This window comes from Myotis brandtii, unplaced genomic scaffold (genome assembly GCF_000412655.1).
Source record: "Myotis brandtii unplaced genomic scaffold, ASM41265v1 scaffold67, whole genome shotgun sequence".
Taxonomy (NCBI): Eukaryota; Metazoa; Chordata; class Mammalia; order Chiroptera; family Vespertilionidae; genus Myotis; species Myotis brandtii.
In genome coordinates this window covers 3,351,938-3,360,053 of record NW_005370610.1, presented here as the reverse complement: position 1 = coordinate 3,360,053, position 8,116 = coordinate 3,351,938, and positions in this window count along the sequence as shown.

The following is an 8,116-nucleotide window of genomic DNA, read 5'->3' as shown; positions in this document are numbered from 1 at the left end:
CTGGTCACCCCCAACTGCCCTCCCTTGCCAGCCTGGTCACCCCCAACTGCCCTCCCTTGCTAGCCTGGTTACCCCCAACTGCCCTCCCCTGCTGACCATTTTGTGGTGGCCATCCTGTGTCCACATGGGGGTGGCCATCTTTGACCACATGGGGGCAGCCATCTTGTGTGTTGGATTGATGGTCAATTTGCATATTACTCTTTTATTGATAAGATTATCTGAAATGGTAAAAGAAGCTATATATATAGAAGCTATAATAAAATATATCCCATACAATAAAAGTATAATATGCAAATTGACCAAACAGTGAAAAGACCATCCAGACAACCATCTGGGACCGTGCTATGACACCCACTGATGCCAAGCCAGGCAAGGTGGGTGTGATGCGATTGCTCAGGGGCCTGGCCATTGCCCCATGATCACCCTGCAGAGGGAGGCCCAGGGCACCAACCAGCAGGGTGATCATTCTAATAATGTGATTATTATTAGAAGTCCCTCAGAAAAAGAAATATTTAAATGTTCAGCCCTATTTATGTTATCTAAGGTATAAATATCATATTCCAATATTTCAGCCTTTGTTATCATTCTACTTTATTTCAGACAATATTAGGAAGTGTTGACATATGAGAGGTTGATACAAGTTTTCATTTGAAAACCATCCAACCTCAGAGAATATTATTTCACATAATTAGAGGAGTGAATTAAAGTCAGGAATTATCATATGAAATCAAGATTAGTGTTTAGCTTCACCATAAGATGTATTATATTCATTTATTTGTTCAATAAGCACCTTAAAAATTCATTTTTGTGGGCTTTATTGCAAGACTATGTGTATACGAAGGTAATTAATATTTGGACCTTCCCACAGAGGAACCCACAGACTTGGATATGTGGGCAGACAAAGAGACCTACCCATGAATTCAGACTGAATTCTGCATTCAGATGTGTATTTGCAATGTTTAGGTGGACTTGGTTTCATCTATGTAAGCAAATATTTTACAATTGAGCTGGTTGGTTGTTTCTTTGTTTCTTTGTTCTTTATAATTGTATATGGGAATTAACTTTATATGTTGTTGTTTTTTTGGGGGGGAGGTAAGTTACCTATAGCTTCATCAGTTGGCTATGTGGTAATAGATTGATTATGTTGGACCACTTCCATCATGGGAAGGGCAGTGTATTGTTCTTACTGAAACAGATGCTTACTCTGAATATGGATTTATCTTCTCTACATGAAAAGCCTTTGCTAACACTACCATCTGTGGACTAACAGAATGACTTATTCACTGTTGTGGTATTTCATAGCTTCGCTTCTGCTTAAGGAACTATAGCAAAAGAAGTGCAGCAGTGGGCCCATGCTCATGAAATTCACCGGTGTTACCATGCTCCTTACCATCCTAAAGAAGTGGCTTAAAGAAATGTTGAAATGGACTTTTGAAGAATGTGCTGGAGCAAAGTTTTCTGGAAGACTATATGCTTTGAGTCTGTATCCAATTTATGGTGTTGTTTCTCCCATTGCCAGGATTCACAAGGCCAGGAAGCAAAAGGTGGAAGGAGATGGCACCACCTACTATTACCCCTAGAGACTCACCAACAAAATGTTTGCTTCCTATTTCCATGACTTTATGCTCTGCTAGCCTAGAGGTCATAGATGCAAGGGAGGAAATACTTCCACAAATAGGCAAAGCAATGATTCCATTAAAATGGTAAATTTGAGCTCCTGTGCCTCTAAATCAACAGCCAGAGAAGTGAGTTACAGCATTGGCTTGGATGTCTGTCTGTCTACCAAGGGGAAATTGTGCTAGTAATCCACAGTGGAAGTGAGGAAGAGTATGTTATGTCTGGAATCCACGCAGTGGTCGGCAAACTGCGGCTCGCGAGCCACATGCGGCTCTATGGCCCCTTGAGTGTGGCTCTTCCACAAAATACGACTTCTGCGGCATGGGCCACGAAGTTTCAATCGCACTGTATGTGCGTGCCCGCACATGGTATTTTGTGGAAGAGCCACACTCCAGGGGCCAAAGAGCTGCATGTGGCCCGCGAGCCGCAGTTTGCTGACCACTGCACTAGGGCATCTCTTAGTATTACCATGCCTTGTGATTAAGATCAGTGGAAAATTACAGCAACCCAAACCAAGCAGGACTACTAATGGCTTTGACCCTTAGGAATGAAAGTGTAGATCACCTCTTCATGTAGAGATTCCATGACTAACTGAGGTTCTTGCTGAAGGCAAAGGGAATATAGGATGTGTAGTAGAAGAGAGTACTATAAACACCAGGTATAACCATATGACATACAGATATAAAGACAGTAATTGTTGTTTTTCCTCATTATTTGTTATGAATATGTGTTTGTATGTGTGTATAACAAATATATTTTTCTCTTATATGCCTGTATCAAGTAATATAAGATGCATTGACTATATATGATATTATTAAGTGTTATTAATTTTATATCATTGTATTTAAATCAAGAATAAACATCAATCACCATCACACAAGGACTTTACCTTTTGTTCTTGGGAAGGGGTTAGTGATTTTATGTTGTACTCAGGATAGTTGTATCATGTTTTGTGGACTTATGATCTTGTTGTTTATTTCTTTGTTTGGAGACTAAATATGTTTTAAGGAGATATACATATATGGATGCCAAGATGACAAAGTGTGTACTATGATAGTTCATTTTATGTGTCAACTTGACTGAGCCCATATATTTAGTCAAACTTTATTCTGGGTAGGTAAGGAAACTTCTAGATGAAATTAACATATGAGTTGATAGCCTAAGGTAAAGCTCATTGCCAACCCTCATGTGGGTGACCCTTATCCAATTAGTTGAAAATCTAAATAGAACAAAAAGGTTGACTTCTGTCAAGTAAGAAGGAACTCTTCCTGTCTGACTGAGTTGGAATATTGATAGTTTCCAGGCAAAGGGAATATAGGATGTGTAGTAGAAGAGAGTACTATAAACACCAGGTATAACCATATGACATACAGATATAAAGACAGTAATTGTTGTTTTTCCTCATTATTTGTTATGAATATGTGTTTGTATGTGTGTATAACAAATATATTTTTCTCTTATATGCCTGTATCAAGTAATATAAGATGCATTGACTATATATGATATTATTAAGTGTTATTAATTTTATATCATTGTATTTAAATCAAGAATAAACATCAATCACCATCACACAAGGACTTTACCTTTTGTTCTTGGGAAGGGGTTAGTGATTTTATGTTGTACTCAGGATAGTTGTATCATGTTTTGTGGACTTATGATCTTGTTGTTTATTTCTTTGTTTGGAGACTAAATATGTTTTAAGGAGATGTACATATATGGATGCCAAGATGACAAAGTGTGTGCTACGATAGTTAATTTTATGTGTCAACTTGACTGGGCCCATATATTTAGTCAAACTTTATTCTGGGTGGGTAAGGAAACTTCTAGATGAAACTAACATATGAGTTGATAGCCTGAGGTGAAGCTCATTGCCAACCCTAATGTGGGTGACCCTTATCCAATTAGTTGAAAATCTAAATAGAACAAAAAGGTTGACTTCTGTCAAGTAAGAAGGAACTCTTCCTGTCTGACTGAGTTGGAATATTGATAGTTTCCAGACTTTGGGTTCAGAATGGAACACTGCTCTTGGGCCTCAAGCCTGCCAGCTTTGGGGCTGGAATGAACACAGTTGCCCCTCCCCCCCTCCTTGTTCTCAGGTCTTTGGACCCAGGTTGGATCCACACATAGCCTCTCCTGATACAGACTGTGATACTTCTCAGCCTCTACCTACATGAGCCCATCCTCCGAAATAACTGTGTATAAATAGTCTACTATTCTGTTTCTGTAGAGAATACTGACTAATACAACAGATATTGGAGATGAGGCTGAAAGTGTTGGAGTGGAAGTGAGGGGTGACAGACTTGCCAGAAGCACATAGAGTTCTGAGATACTTGCCTAATTTACCAGGTGAAAATGTTGAGCCAGGTAAAGGCGAGTTTATCCACAGCAGGCAGTTACTGAGCACCTTCTGGGTTGTTGCCAGTGCAGGTGTGGGTGCCTGGGGGAAGACTCATCTGAAGCACATGTTACTCTGGGGCATTCTTAAGAGCCCTTGATTGTCATGATCCACAGTGTGTTGGAAAGTTAAATAGGACATGTAAAAGGTAATTAAGGAAATGTGAGATATCATTACCACCAGAGGCTAATCTAGGAACATATATTTTGTAGATTTTCTTGACAGGAAGATTCTACCACTGTGAGGAAAGCAAATGAGATTAGGGAAGACGTGGGAGGGAAACCATTACTGCTCCAGAAAGGGAAAGCAGGGATGAGATCTCTGGAAACACCAAACGTAACATTAGTCAGTGTTTCCATCATCCTTAGTTCATCGCACACTTCACTGCCAAGAAGAGCTGCGATCAACACCATTATTTTTTTTTTTCTGATTTCTGAAATGTGTTGGAAAGTTAAATAGGACATGTAAAAGGTAATTTTTTTTCTGATTTCTGAAACCTCCTGATTTTTCAGAACATTGAAAAATTTTAGTGGCCTTTGTTCTAGCTCTTCCGTATGTTTTGTAAGCACTAATTCCCTGTATTAAATCATTTCCTGCCAGAAATACATATAATTGATTTTTAGTTTTTGGCTGAACCTTGAGCAATATGTCAATAGATTCTAATTTAATGAATACAAAAAAATCAGGCAGATATGCACAGTGAAACAGAACAAATACTATGTTGACCCTAAGAAAAGAAAGACCATTCACCCTCTTCCGTAACTTTTTCCCCACAAATCCCAGCTTTACTTTATTTCCTGCTCATACATTATTACTCCACTAGTTTGCTAGGGCTGCCATAACGAAGTACCACAGACTGGTGGCTTAAAGAATATGGATTTATTTTCTCATAGTTATGTGACTAGAAGCCCAAGATCAAGCTGTCAGAAGGGTTCTTGGGTTCCTCTGAGGCCTCTTCTTTGGCTTATGGATGGCCATCTTCCTCCTGTGTTTCCACATGGTCTTTCTTCTTTGGGTCGATGTCCTAATCTCCTCATCTTATAAGGACACCAGTCATATAGGATTAGGGACCACCCAAATGACCTTATTTTAACTTACCTTTGAGGGCCTTATCTCCAAACACAATCATATTCTGAGATACTGGTTTTAGGACTTCAATATATAAATTTTGGAAGGAAAGAATTCATCCATAATAATCACTAAAACACTATTAACCCTGAAATCTTGGAAAATTGTTCTCAAGGCATAGAATAGCAATTCTAATTGTGATATTTATAAAATCCTTACTAGATTTCAAGATGTGTACACAGATTTCTATACTTCCTTGATTTATGAAACAACCTTAGGAAATCCCTGTTTTTATCCTCATTTTATTACTTAGTACTCAACTAAGGGTCAAAGTTGTTAAGTAACTTTTCCAGTGTCATATAACCATACTAATGCTTGTTAAGAGTGAGCTATTTGGAACACTTGTAAGGGGGCAGCAACAATACATTATCAGAGATATGATAAAATATGAATAATCTCATTAAAACCAAAGGTTTCTATAAACTTCCTCTTTGGAATCTGAAATTAATTTGTTGTCTTACTTGGAAATCATGATGCTATTAATAATTACGCTTTCTTTCTTTTGGTTCTTTGCCTTTCTGCCTATAGGATGAGCACATTTCAGAATTTTCCAGGCCCCAATCTGTGTTCTTGATCTGTTGATGTTTACAATGGAAAATGAAAAGAGTGAATTAATAAAAATGGTTTGAAATTCATCTTTTACAGTTGTAATATTAAAATAAACTGCTACAAAAATATACTAGAATTCTATATAGGGTGGAAAGCAATATGGTGTACAGAAATAAAGAGACACAGAAATAAAGAGAGGAAGAGTCCATGTAGTTCAATATGCCAAAGGCAAATAGCAGATGCTCCCCCTGTGAGAGTGCAAATGATTTTATTTTATATCATAGTAAGTGATACTGCTAAAGGAGCATCAGATTTATAATAAACAAATGTCAAGCTATCTAATGAGCTTCATGACTTGGAAAAGGCATGGATCTGCCCAGCCTGCATAGCTCAGTGTTGAGTGTTGACCTATTAACCAGGAGGTCATGGTCTGATTGTGATCTCCATCCACCTTAAGGGGCATGCAGAAGGCAGCCAATCAATGATTCTCCTCATCATTGATGTTTCTCTCTCTCTCTCCCTCTCCCTTCCTCTCTGAAATCAATAAAAAATATATTCCAGAACTGAGGCCCTAAACCTAACTATCCCCTATACCTGGGCTCCTGAGCATTAAAGAGAAAAAACCAACATGATATAGAAAAATGCTAATTACATGCAAACAAGTGGTTAGAATAAGATGGAACTTGGAGACATTGTAGAAAATAGGTCTACCTTTCATCTACCTTTCATCTAGCGCCAGTATTCCACCTTTGTGTGGAAATTACCTTAAAATCGATACAGCGGTCTGGTAGGGTTATATAAAAAAAAAGGCACGGATCTAACAAAAGCTATCTTTTGTCAAAATTTTGCTTTCCTTATCATGAAGTTTGTTATTCCAGGCACAAACTATTTGAATTACTATAAAGAATATTAGATCATATTAAAATTTTTAATTGTAAGGTTTTCTAATAAGTTGGTCTTGAGTAAATTATTAATTTAATCCATTGAGCGAGTAAAAAATATATGACATGTATTTTGTGCCTGGTACTTGGTTAGATACTAGGGGAAACACGAAGAAAATCTATGCCTTAGTTCTAACCCATAGCTGGCTTACAATCCTCTTCTGAAGATCAGGCTTACATAAATGAATGAGTTAATTGACATTAGTGTAATAAAGTTGTAATCAAGTACTATTTATTTAAGTGATGGACCATAAAAGTCACATAGGTAAAAAAAAAAAAAAATTCTTTCCAATTCTTTCAATAAAAAGACTCCTTAGAGTATTTTTTCCATGAATTCTAGGTTTTAATATACATATACTAGAGGCCTGGTGCACAAAAATTCTTGCACTCAGGGGGTGGGGGGTCCCTCAGCCCAGCCTGCACCCTCTGGCAGTCCAGGATGCCTTGGGGGATGTCCACCTGCCAGCTAAGGCATGCTCCCCGGGGGATCAGGCCTAAGTTGGCAGTCAGACAGCCCTCTGGCAGCCCAGGAGCCCTCAAAGGATGTCCACCTGCCAGCTTAGGCTCGCTCCCCCCCAGTTGGACATCCTTAGCACTGCTGAAGATGTGGGAGAGGCTCCCGCCACCGCCACTGCACTGGCAGCTGTTAGCCCAGCTTGTGGGAGTGCACTGACCACCAGGGGGAAGCTCCTGGGTTGAGCATCTGTCCCCTGGTGGTCAGTGTGCATCATAGCCACCAATCGTTCCTGGTCGTTCTGCCATTAGGGTCAATTTGCATATTACCCTTTTATTATGTAGGATATTGAAATTTGAATAATAAAGTCTTCTACGAACAGTTAAAAAATAAAATTGTGTAAATGCTTGGCATGATAGTTATATAATTTAGTGTTATAAGTATTTTTTTAATTGTCAGAATACAGTAAAGTATGGAAAACAGCTCTAAGTCTTTCATTAGAACATCCTCATATTGGAAACTAATGATATTTTATACTTCCCAGGTCTGAAGGAAATGCTAAAGAAATGAATGGTGGTACAAAAATATTCTTTGCTTTATATATTACTTCTCTGTGTTGCCAGCTGCCTGGCTAGTTCAAAGAGTTAAAATATATGTCAGCCTCACAGTGGGCCACTCAAAGGGGCAACCTTATGAACAAGAAGAGAAAAAAATCCCATTGCAAGATAATAATGGAATCATGTACAAACCTTTAAAGGTTAATGAGCTCTCGAGAGAAGATAAATGACAGTTCTGAAATCAGTTGTCTGCCTATATCCATTTTCAACATAATCCTAGTTATAAAGATTTGACATATTATGGGTAATTTGAGGTGAATGTTAACTGTGGAAATGGTAATTTAAGTAATGTGAGCCCAACTGATCCTGAAAGAAACATCATTTGGTCAAGAGATGAAATAGGAGAATTTAAAACTTAGTGGCTAGAAAAACCAAAGCACACTTTAATAATAAAAGAAAATTGAATGACTGAAGA